The sequence below is a fragment of the Spinacia oleracea genome, chromosome 4 (assembly GCF_020520425.1).
Source record: "Spinacia oleracea cultivar Varoflay chromosome 4, BTI_SOV_V1, whole genome shotgun sequence".
Taxonomy (NCBI): domain Eukaryota; kingdom Viridiplantae; phylum Streptophyta; class Magnoliopsida; order Caryophyllales; family Amaranthaceae; genus Spinacia; species Spinacia oleracea.
This window is the reverse complement of record NC_079490.1, coordinates 142,966,554-142,976,804: the sequence shown is the minus strand read 5'-3', so window position 1 is coordinate 142,976,804 and position 10,251 is coordinate 142,966,554. Positions and strand designations below refer to the sequence as shown.

Below are 10,251 nucleotides of genomic sequence, written 5' to 3'. Positions count from 1 at the left end.
ATATAGCTGTATGCGTGATATATTCCTACTATCAAGGAGTTAATTGACTACAAGGATACTAGTTATCCTATAATTATGCTAATTGGACGTTACATTATTCTAGGTAATATAGACTAAATATAATAAAATAATATTATAAATATAATACAATATATTGCATATTTGATCAGGAAGATTCGTGTAATTAGGAACCTAATTTTGTAAATATATTATGTCATATATTATCCTTATTTAGTTTCCTTAATGGGCTAGATTTTGTAATTAACCTAGGGACTGAAGTATATATCTTGGCAGCCGTGTATATTGAAACAATGAATAAAACACAAAGGAAAACAACTTCTCAAACCCTCTTTATAATTTTAGTAGTATTTTCCTCTTTACTCTTAATTTTTCAATTAATCAATTGTTCAATATTAATTAATTTTGTATAAATTAAATATTGGGTGATTAATAATAGAATTGATTAACATTTTAGTGTTTAGATTATCGATCTTTGACAATCGATTAGTGTTTTAGTTGATTAGTCGATTAGCATATTCTCATGATTTTTATTTTGTCCGACTGTTCTAGGAGTTTTCTCTCATAGTCATATGGATCAATTTATACAAGAGAGTAATTGGTCTATTATTAGGAGTGTTTATGACTAAAATTTTTTTTGTTTCACTTATATATTACATTATCAATCATTTGATTCATTTCCGATATTTATAGGCCCTTGTTTGTATTGAACAACAAGGATCTCATATTGGTCTTAGAAGGATTAGAATTATGAGAATGAGCTTATGAAATTTATCTGTTACTTATTAGTGATGATAATATAATGAAGCGGTTTTGAGGAATGCAAAATCGTCGTGAATAATTGTACTTTTTTGTAATAATTATCATTTGTTTACTTGTATCTTATGATCGAATTATTATTTTGGATTTTGAAATGTGTAGGTGACTTTTAATTATTATTTTTTTGCAATGAAACTGTATAAAATTTTGGACCCCCATTTTATAATTCCTGAGTCCGCCCCTGTCTTAGGGTGTTTGGCCTCCACACTACTCCACACTTATCAAAGGAAGAATTGCTAAAGTCAGGAATTAAACTAAGTTTTTTAAGTCGTTTAATAGATGCAACATTCACATGACCTAGTCTAGAATTCCATAAAGAAACAGACTCAGCAATATAAAGAGAAGCAATATGAGTTTTATTATCAGAAACCACATCACGCATAAACAACCCCCCATTACAAAATTCCTTTTCCCACAAAATCCCCATTTCTGTTGAGTACAAGTTTATCACATTCAAAAGTTAATTTGATGCCATCTTTGTTCAATGGTGCACCATAAATGAGGTTTATGCGAATATCGGGTACATGCAAGACATTTTGCAAAGCAATGGTTTTTCTGGAGTTTAATTTTAGAAACACCTTTCCTTTGCCAAGAACAGTCACAGTGCTTGAGTTGCCCATGAAGACACATTCTCCTTCAGAAACTTTTTCGTACTCCTTGAACATCTCCTTGCTAGAACAAATGTGACGAGTTGTACCGGTATCAAGCACCCATTCTGTCACGTTGCTTACCAAGTTCACTTCCGACACCACAGCAACAATGACCTCATCTTCAACAAGGTTGGCTTGAGCTTTGTTCTCCTTTGCTTTGTTGTTCGGTCTATGCCCTTGTCTGAATCTTTTGCAATATGCCCAAACTTACCACAAGTAAAGCAGTTTCCCTTGAATAGGCTATTTCCCTTAAAGTAGTTGTTGGCTTGTCTGGTCCCATGAAGTTGATTAGAACCTTTGCCTTTCGAACATTTATTATAACCTGCATTTTTAGATTCAACAAGGTTAGCAGTAGAAGAGGAATGATCCTGAGATTTCCCATTGGTTTGGATGCGATTCTGCTCTTCTATCTTGATCCCAGAAACAAACTCTTGGAGGGTGAAATCCTTCTGTTTATGTTTCATAGAGTGAACATAATTCTACCAAGAAGGAGGTAGCTTTTCGAAAGACAATTAGCTTGAAAATGATCACAAATCTTCATTCCTTCAGTGATAGTATCAGCACATAGATTCTCATACACATGCACTTGATCTAAAACAGGCTTATCATCAGTCATATGAAAATTAAACCAACGAGAACAAGCATACTTCTTAGTCCCAAAATCATCAGTACTATACTTAGACTTCAAAGCATCCAAAATATCCTTTGCATTCTTTGGCTTACTATGAATCATGTAAAGGAAAGTAGTCATGCGATGCAACAGCATACCACGATATGTCTTATTATCCTTATTAAAATCCCTAATATAAGTCACAAGGGCTACATCAACAAAAAGATTATAATCTACCCCAATCTGGCCCAAGAAATATTCCATTTTATCAGATCACATCCTATAGTTTTTCCCATGAAAATGTTGCCTTTTTCATATATCGGGAATAAAACCATGGGAAAGCAGAGGTGAGGAAATGGGTACAGTAGTAGGGATATTATCAACCATAATTCACGAATAAAAATAAAATTCGACTTTAGAATTTAGGAACTATGACTAATAACAACAATAATTAGAACAAGCTTATTTGTAATAATGTCGTGGTGTGACACCAATCACTGCCCTAAAGTCCAATTTTCCCCATTAAGTACACGCGGACTTGTAGCAACCGACCCCCAAGGATGCACGACTCCAATCCTTCGGTGTACGACAAAGAAATAGATTGAGAACACCTTTAAGCAATGCCCAGAACAATGGTGGTTTTGTGTTTTCATTTCGGAGAAGAGGAAGAGATTATTTTCTGTGTCCCTTTTCTGGAAAGGAAGGTGGTGTTTTAAAAAAAAAATGGTCAAGCCACAAAAACGGAAACACAATAAATTAATCTTTGATTGATCCCATAACGGAAGAAAAATTGGGATAATATCTTTGACGGAAATCAATCGTCAAAGAAATCAATTAACCGTTACATAAATCTTGCAAGGATTACACGACCAAATATAATAACGGTTATGAAAAAGGAGCCCCACCCACACCCGTTAACGTGCAGCACCACTCGCCTTTCCTTAGCCCGGCCCGGTGCATGCGCTCGTGTGGTTACTGTCAACTCTCTAGTTTTCTAACAAATCATTAAAGGGTACTGGTATATTTAAAGAAGGTAACATGTGGGGTTTTTTCATCAATGTGGGACAAGGGAAATTTTCTTCTTTTGAAGCATAACTTTGTTTTGTTTTATTTTTTGACAAGGCTTGATTTTGCATAAATAAATGAAGTTTACACATTACAATAACTAACTTACATAACAAACTAAAATTAAACTACTTAGCATTACAAGGATAGCTAATTCTTCTCCGATGGCCCCCCGGTTGTTGACTTGACTTTGTTTACGTTGCCAAACTACTAGTAGCTTGCTAATGCCATTCTTGATCGTATCCTTGTAGAAACCCGAGATGCTGAAAAAATAAACCGAAGGCTCCCTTAAGAACCTGAAACACTTGATACCCAAAGAAAGAAGTAGAAGAGTAGTAATGACACGACCCGGTTGCAAGGGACTTGTGATTTGCTCACAAGCAGCATGAATCACTAAAAGTGACTCAAAAAGCATGCTATGAATCCCCATAAAATGGGGAGCAACGTTAAAATATAAGGTTTTGAAAGCGACAAACACAGTTATCGCTAACCTAAAATGAGAATTATTTTCAGTTAACCCCATAAACGACCTGACAACCATGACCAGAGTAAACTCAAACCCCCTCCCACACATATCCCCTTCCCTTGATATGGCACCCAAAACATAACCTCCAGCGTTGCTTACACCACATAAGGACAATCGTCCACCTAATGAACAAAATTATCCAAACCAGGAAATGCTATTAACACGCATTATCTCCATAAACTTATCAACTAATCCCAATATTCCTATCCGAGGCTTCAGAAATAGGAACTGCCACATAAGAGTCCTTGAAACTTAAACCAATCCTACAATAAACTCATATGGGGAAACAACCAAACTAAACACAGAGAAACAACACCAAGCTACTCAAAACAACACTACTACAAAATGCGTGATATCTCGACGGTTTAGCCTCGACGCTGTGGAACATTGTCAGCGTAAAATTTTGGTTCGTGTTATTTCTCGACGGTATTCTTCGTCTGAAAATTTCTCGACTTGTAAAACCGTCGAGAATGTCACATGTTTAGCACGTGGTCTTAAAAATGGAAGCGGGTTTCCCATTTTCCCTGATTCCATATTCGGGGGAAAGAAAAATCGCCTTGGTAAACCCTAACATGGGTTCAGTTCTCACTTCTCAGTTCTCACTAACCGCCTTCATCTCCTTCATCGCCATCATCGCCTTCATCTGCTGAGAAATGGAAATCGCCATTTCTCAACGGATTTGCAAGTTCGTTCATCTACAAATTCGTTTTCCTTTGCAGTTTGTATTATCCTCCCTCTATTTCTCTATCTATTTTCTTTCGGTTCTTCAATATTCTGGGTACAACTTTGTGTAATTGGGATTTACGTTTCTATTTGGCTGAATTGGCGGCTCAAGGAATATGGATAGGTAAGATTTCAATTATCAGTTTCGATATGTTTTATTCAAATTTCGTCTTTTGAATTTAGCTTTCTGTAATTTCCCTAAAACATTCTTTCGGTGGAATGTATGTTAATTTGTTGAAATTCATAGATAAATCCCTTGCTAAAATTTAACATTCCATCAATTTAACACCAGGTAAGCCACTGTTTTTGTGAAATCCCTCTCTATAGTCTTCAAATTACTGATTTATGGATTATTGGGTATTGTTAATTAGGTTTGCTTTGTTATTAAGGGACGATGGAAATGGATGTGTACCATTGGTGTGACATCCGATTCATTGTGTTAATCTCTGAGGTACAAGTCTATGTTTTTTATTGATTTCTACATCATTGAATTTGCAATTTTAATATTTTCATTTGAATGATGTCCATGTGCGGTTTTGATTGAAACAACAGAAATCAAGAACAAAATGAAAATGCTCATCTAAGTTGTCTTTTCAGATGCAATTATGGTATAGAATTAATTGAAATTCTCATGGTTTAATTGAGTTTTATTGATTTCACTTGTTGGGTTTAAATTTTATTAACTCTACATATAAGCATAATGTCAAATCCTATTGGTCGCGAAAAATGGTTTACAAGAAAGTTTTATAGTCTAAATTTTACAAATGATAGTCAAGAATGGGAAATTAGCAGTTCCCTTTTAAACCACTTGCCCATATGGTGTAAAGAAGATTTGTGAACAAGAGAGAAATGCACACGGTACTACAATGATATCAAGCTAAGAAAAATAAGTCATACATTTCATTGTGAGAAGAGAATAAACAAAAGTTATGTCTAGGAGCACAAAAACTTTAATCTGCACAATCTTTAATGTTCGCTAGTAAACTTTAAGTACAAAATTTAACTACTTTTTGATATCCAGCTGGAATATTCATTTGCAGTGTAATGGCTAGGCTGGTAAACTAGCATCGATTTCAGATTGAATGAGTATGACGTTGCAGAAATGTGATATGTTGTGTTCTATTTGCGTTTATTTTGTTACCTAATTCGTTTAGGCCTTGTTATCATCAACTATTTAGGTTGAGTGTTGAGTATTTTGACTACTTAATAGAAAGCAAAAAAGGTAAGGACACTAGGTTGTTAAAGTTTGAAGGTGTTCTCTTCTCAGAAAATTGCAAAAGCAACTGAGACTTTCCTAGGTTATTACATAAAAACCCCGGGTATCATCTAAATTATTAAATGTCTCACTCTTTAATTCCTATTTGATGCGAATATGTGACAACTCATCCACTATTTAGGATCAAGTGTCTGATGAAACCACCACACTCTGCATTTTTCACAAAATAACCTATTTTATATATATCACTATGGCTCCATACATTTGACCCTAAACCTGCCTAAGACGGAAACCTCACTAAAGGTATCAATATAATTGTAATGACCTCGGGCAAGATCATCGAACAAAACCCTGATATATGTCAAAATGATATTACTTGGATTATGTACACTATCAATCATCCCTTTTCTAAGACCCTATGTTGCGTGCCTGTGTGTAAATATTACAATGACTAAACTGATCTTAAAGCATTCTATATCTCAGGAGACTACGTCATGCATTAGTCCAACTACAGAATTGGTTGTTCAAATATCACACATAACTTTAGTTTCAAAAACTAAAGCTCTTGACAAGTAGACATTGCTTACAGTTTGTTCAAAATTCGGATTTCAATATATGAAATTAGGTTGCAGATAGGATGAGGAAAGCTATATCCAAATCTGATTCATGATATCGACTCGGTTAGATGGTTTCCTATTGACTTATTTGTTGGGATAATGGAGTTTTTGGATGGTTTCCTGAGTTTGTTAATGTTATGACATCAAATGATTTGTTGAGTTAATGGTTCAATACTTCAATTTACATGGTAGAGGTTTTGTCACTTTTAGTTGTCTGATTGACCCTAGAAAAACGCTAATCTATTTTAATATTTTTGAACATGAAGATTTTAATATTAATTGGACTATGTACACTATGAAATCTGGCAAATATATCACACCAACTAGAAAGGGAAATCAGAGAAGTGAAAGAAGTTGAATCAAGAAATCATAAAACTATTCGGAACTGACAACCTTGCTCACAACTGTATGAGAAGTATAAAACTCATGGTTAGTTGGGCTTTTAGTTATTATTGTGTTCAGTTCTTATTTTCCCAAACCTTTGGGCAATGCCGAGAATCATCTGAGTATTCTTTTGTGTAGCCTCATGAATCTATTAGTGCTATATGATGTCATGTGTACTTATAGCAGAGTAATCTAGAGTAAACATATTCAATAGTCTCTTTAGTACTCTGGTTTCTTTTGGGATTCTTCTCAAAACAAGCTTGTTTTCTAATTTTATCGAAGTGACATTTTTGGAAACAAGTAGTCTTTATTGGTTTAATATTCTTAAGATCTTCTTCTCTGTTTTTTGCAGACTGAAAAATGAGATGATAACCGTTTTCCATGTGCAGGATTTAAGATTCTAGCATTCTTGCTCAATCAATTTGGAGGCAAAGTACCTGGCTCAATTCCCCGAGATTAAGAATTTTGTGTGTACAAGATTCAAAGCTGAGTACCCCATTTTTTAGAGTGATACGTTAGTGAAATCACCAACTTAGTGAAATCACCAACTTAGAGAACCATACTTTCCTATTTACTAACACCATGACCGCTACTGCTACTAACTGCAACAACTGGACATGAATTGTCCAAATACAGACATAGTTTACAGTTCCTCAAGTTCAGTGCTGGGGGGTTTTTGGTGACTTGGTCAACTGGAATTATGAGAAGTTTTTGGTGGACAAAAAGGGCAAGGTTGTAGAGTGATACACACCTACAACATCTCTCTCGGGATTAAGGTATGATCTCGAATTCTTTCATTTCAGTTTCTGTTTAACTTTTTAAAACTGAACTTTACGAAATAGAACAGAATAGAACATGTCATTTGAGTAGTGTTCATGATTTCAGCATTTAACTACAATTCAACATTGATGCCATAGAATTAACATATTTTCCTATAAACTTAAATTGATGAGAAATCAGAAGGCATTGATCTGTGTGCCACACGATGAAGCAATTTCCTTTATTCAGATGTACACTTCTGACTGCCCTTTGCTAATTCTAAAAACTCAAAGAGAAGAAACTGAGAGAAGAATATAGAGAGTGAGGAATCAGTAATGATGCTGTTTGGTTTAAGGAATAGGATCTGAGACTAGACTGAGAGAAACAAATCCCAAGTTTAGCTACCTAATTAGAAGAAATTACAATGAACTGCTAACTCTGTGTATCGAGTGAGAAGAGATCATAGAAAAGCTAGCCTTCCCACTTTCCCAGGATAAGACACAATAGACAGTTATCCCACTGATATGATTCTGGAATCTTCTGCAATGAATGGCCGCTGTAGTCTCACTTATACTTGGAAACACTTCCCCAATTTATACATTCGCAAGAAAGTCTGCAAGCAAAACTGCAAAGAAATGCAACACTAAAAGATAAAATTAACTATCAAACTCACTCCTTTATCTATAATGCCTATTATCTATCTAGCACATTTTTCATTGCTTAAGATTCTTAAACATAATATATTTGATTATCTGGTATTTCTTACAGGTGTTAGATAGATAATTTATCTCCGTCTCAGACCAGATGGAGTTCTTTTTAGATGAAAATTCCCTAACCATAGTCTCTTCTTAAATTTTCATTTCCATGGAACGTTCTGTTTCTGAAGCTTGTCTCAACAGAAACTTTTAATTACAGTTTTGTTCAAATTATTTAGGTCTACTGGTCTAGACTCTAGAGTAGCAACTAACAATCTAGTACCACAGAACCAAGTCTTGGATTTCAGTAATAAATTAAATCCAGGACAATAGGATGTTAACTGAAAATGTTCCGGTTGTCCTCTTATTTTGCATACCATAAAATAACATCAAAGGGGGGAAGTTGCCTATATCTCCAAATCCTTAATCCACCAAAATATAAACGGAACCCTCTAACTTATGCAGAGTAATGAATTATATCAAGTTCATATTTTCGGTGCTTATTACAATTGGTATAATAACCAATCTGGACTTTCTTAATTTATTATTTTTACACCTTGGGAGAGACTGTTACTTACCTTAGTTAAATTCTTTTGAAGGTCTGTGATGCGGAAATACAATCTTGAGCAGGTACGTGTTTTTTTATTGTTTCAAGAAATCAAGAAATCTTGTGCGGAAATACAATCTTGAGTAGGTACGTGTCTTTTTATTGTTTTTCATCGAATTTTGATTTATATATGGTGATCCTAGTTTAATGATGTTACTCATGTTGCTACATAGTGGACATGATTAATTGTCAGACAAATTAACTTATCTTAAAAGTGCTGTATGGAAGCTTGATCTTAGGAGCAACCCCTTAATTGTTTAATCAGTTTGATAAACAGAAAAGCAATTACATTTTGCTGGTTGTAAATTGGCTCGATGAGAATGTCTGTTTGATTTTTAAGATACTTGGTTGTTGGTACTTCCAATAGGATGATTTTGAGTTATCAGTCAGATTCTAGTGTCCGAGTAGGGAGATTAGTGATGAGGTTTTCCTCCTAGCACAACCTGATCTTTTGTTAACTAAGAAAGCTAGAATTGATTAAGGAATGTGTCTTAACACTTATTTATCTCGAGGTTGCCTTAAAATATGCATGTATTCATTGTTACAGCAGTGCTTACATTTTATACAAGAACATGCTCATTTTTTCTGAATGCTCTTCTCTTTTAAGAATCCTACATATAGGTCCTTCCCGCTTAAGTTACTCGATGAGAGTCTTTGGTTTTGACCACCTTTAGACATGCTCTTTACAAACTCTACCAAATGCCTCCAATTATCTCCTTCAAACAACCTTTTGTTCATCCTTAAATATATATGTAAAAGCACTCAATTCACTTCGTGAGTGTGACTTGCTGGTTGCTAAAACCTGCCCAAACGCACTTGCATCATATCTCTCCAAAGCATTTTCTCCAGCAAGTTCGATCTCTTGTATTGTAATATCCTGCTGTTAGATACGTGATGGAAAAACGAGATCGCTACAGGAATATGGCTTTGGTACCGAACAAGCTTACAGTTGCATCAGGCTTGAGGGTCAGGTCAAAAGAAACTCCAATTTTGGCAAATCAGTTAATGTAAAAGGCTGATCACAAGTCATATACCATTATGGAATTCCTTTTAATACTGCACTTACTTATTTACCATTTTGGTTGCGTGTTTCTGTCTTGTTGGCCTGCGGCTGCACTGCCGTTTCTGCAGGTGTGCTGCACTACCGTTTCTGCAGGTGCTGCTTCTTGCTGTTGCAGGATGTGGGTTGTGCTCCTGATGTGTGCAGGCTGTTCTGCCGGGAGTCCAGGTGCTGCAGTCAGGTCTACAGGGAGTGTGGTGTACTGGTGTTCGATTGTTGCTGTGTGCAATCTTGTGTTGCGTACCCTTTTATTGCGTTTGTTGTATTTGGTTGTTAGGGAGTGGTCTGTACTCCTCTAACTTTTTCTGTTGTTTCGATGCTTTCGTTCATACCTTTTGGTATTAAATTTGTGTTTTGGAGATATATAGCTAACTAATTTGATAGTTTGGACATGTGTAAACTTAATTTGATGATATGATATGATTTGGAGCGAGCTAAGTACGTATTATTGCATATATATATATATATATATATATATATATATATATATATATATATATAT

General features: G+C 34.9%; 1 long non-coding RNA gene across 1 annotated transcript; it reads left to right on the top strand.

The window, feature by feature from the left end:
* The first annotated feature begins 4,214 nt into the window (after positions 1 to 4,214).
* Positions 4,215 to 10,202, top strand: LOC110801909 (uncharacterized). The gene is made up of 4 exons (XR_008919239.1): positions 4,215 to 4,535; positions 4,783 to 4,862; positions 7,018 to 7,404; positions 8,682 to 10,202. It is a non-coding gene; the product is annotated as an uncharacterized lncRNA (long non-coding RNA).
* The last annotated feature ends 49 nt before the right edge of the window (positions 10,203 to 10,251 follow it).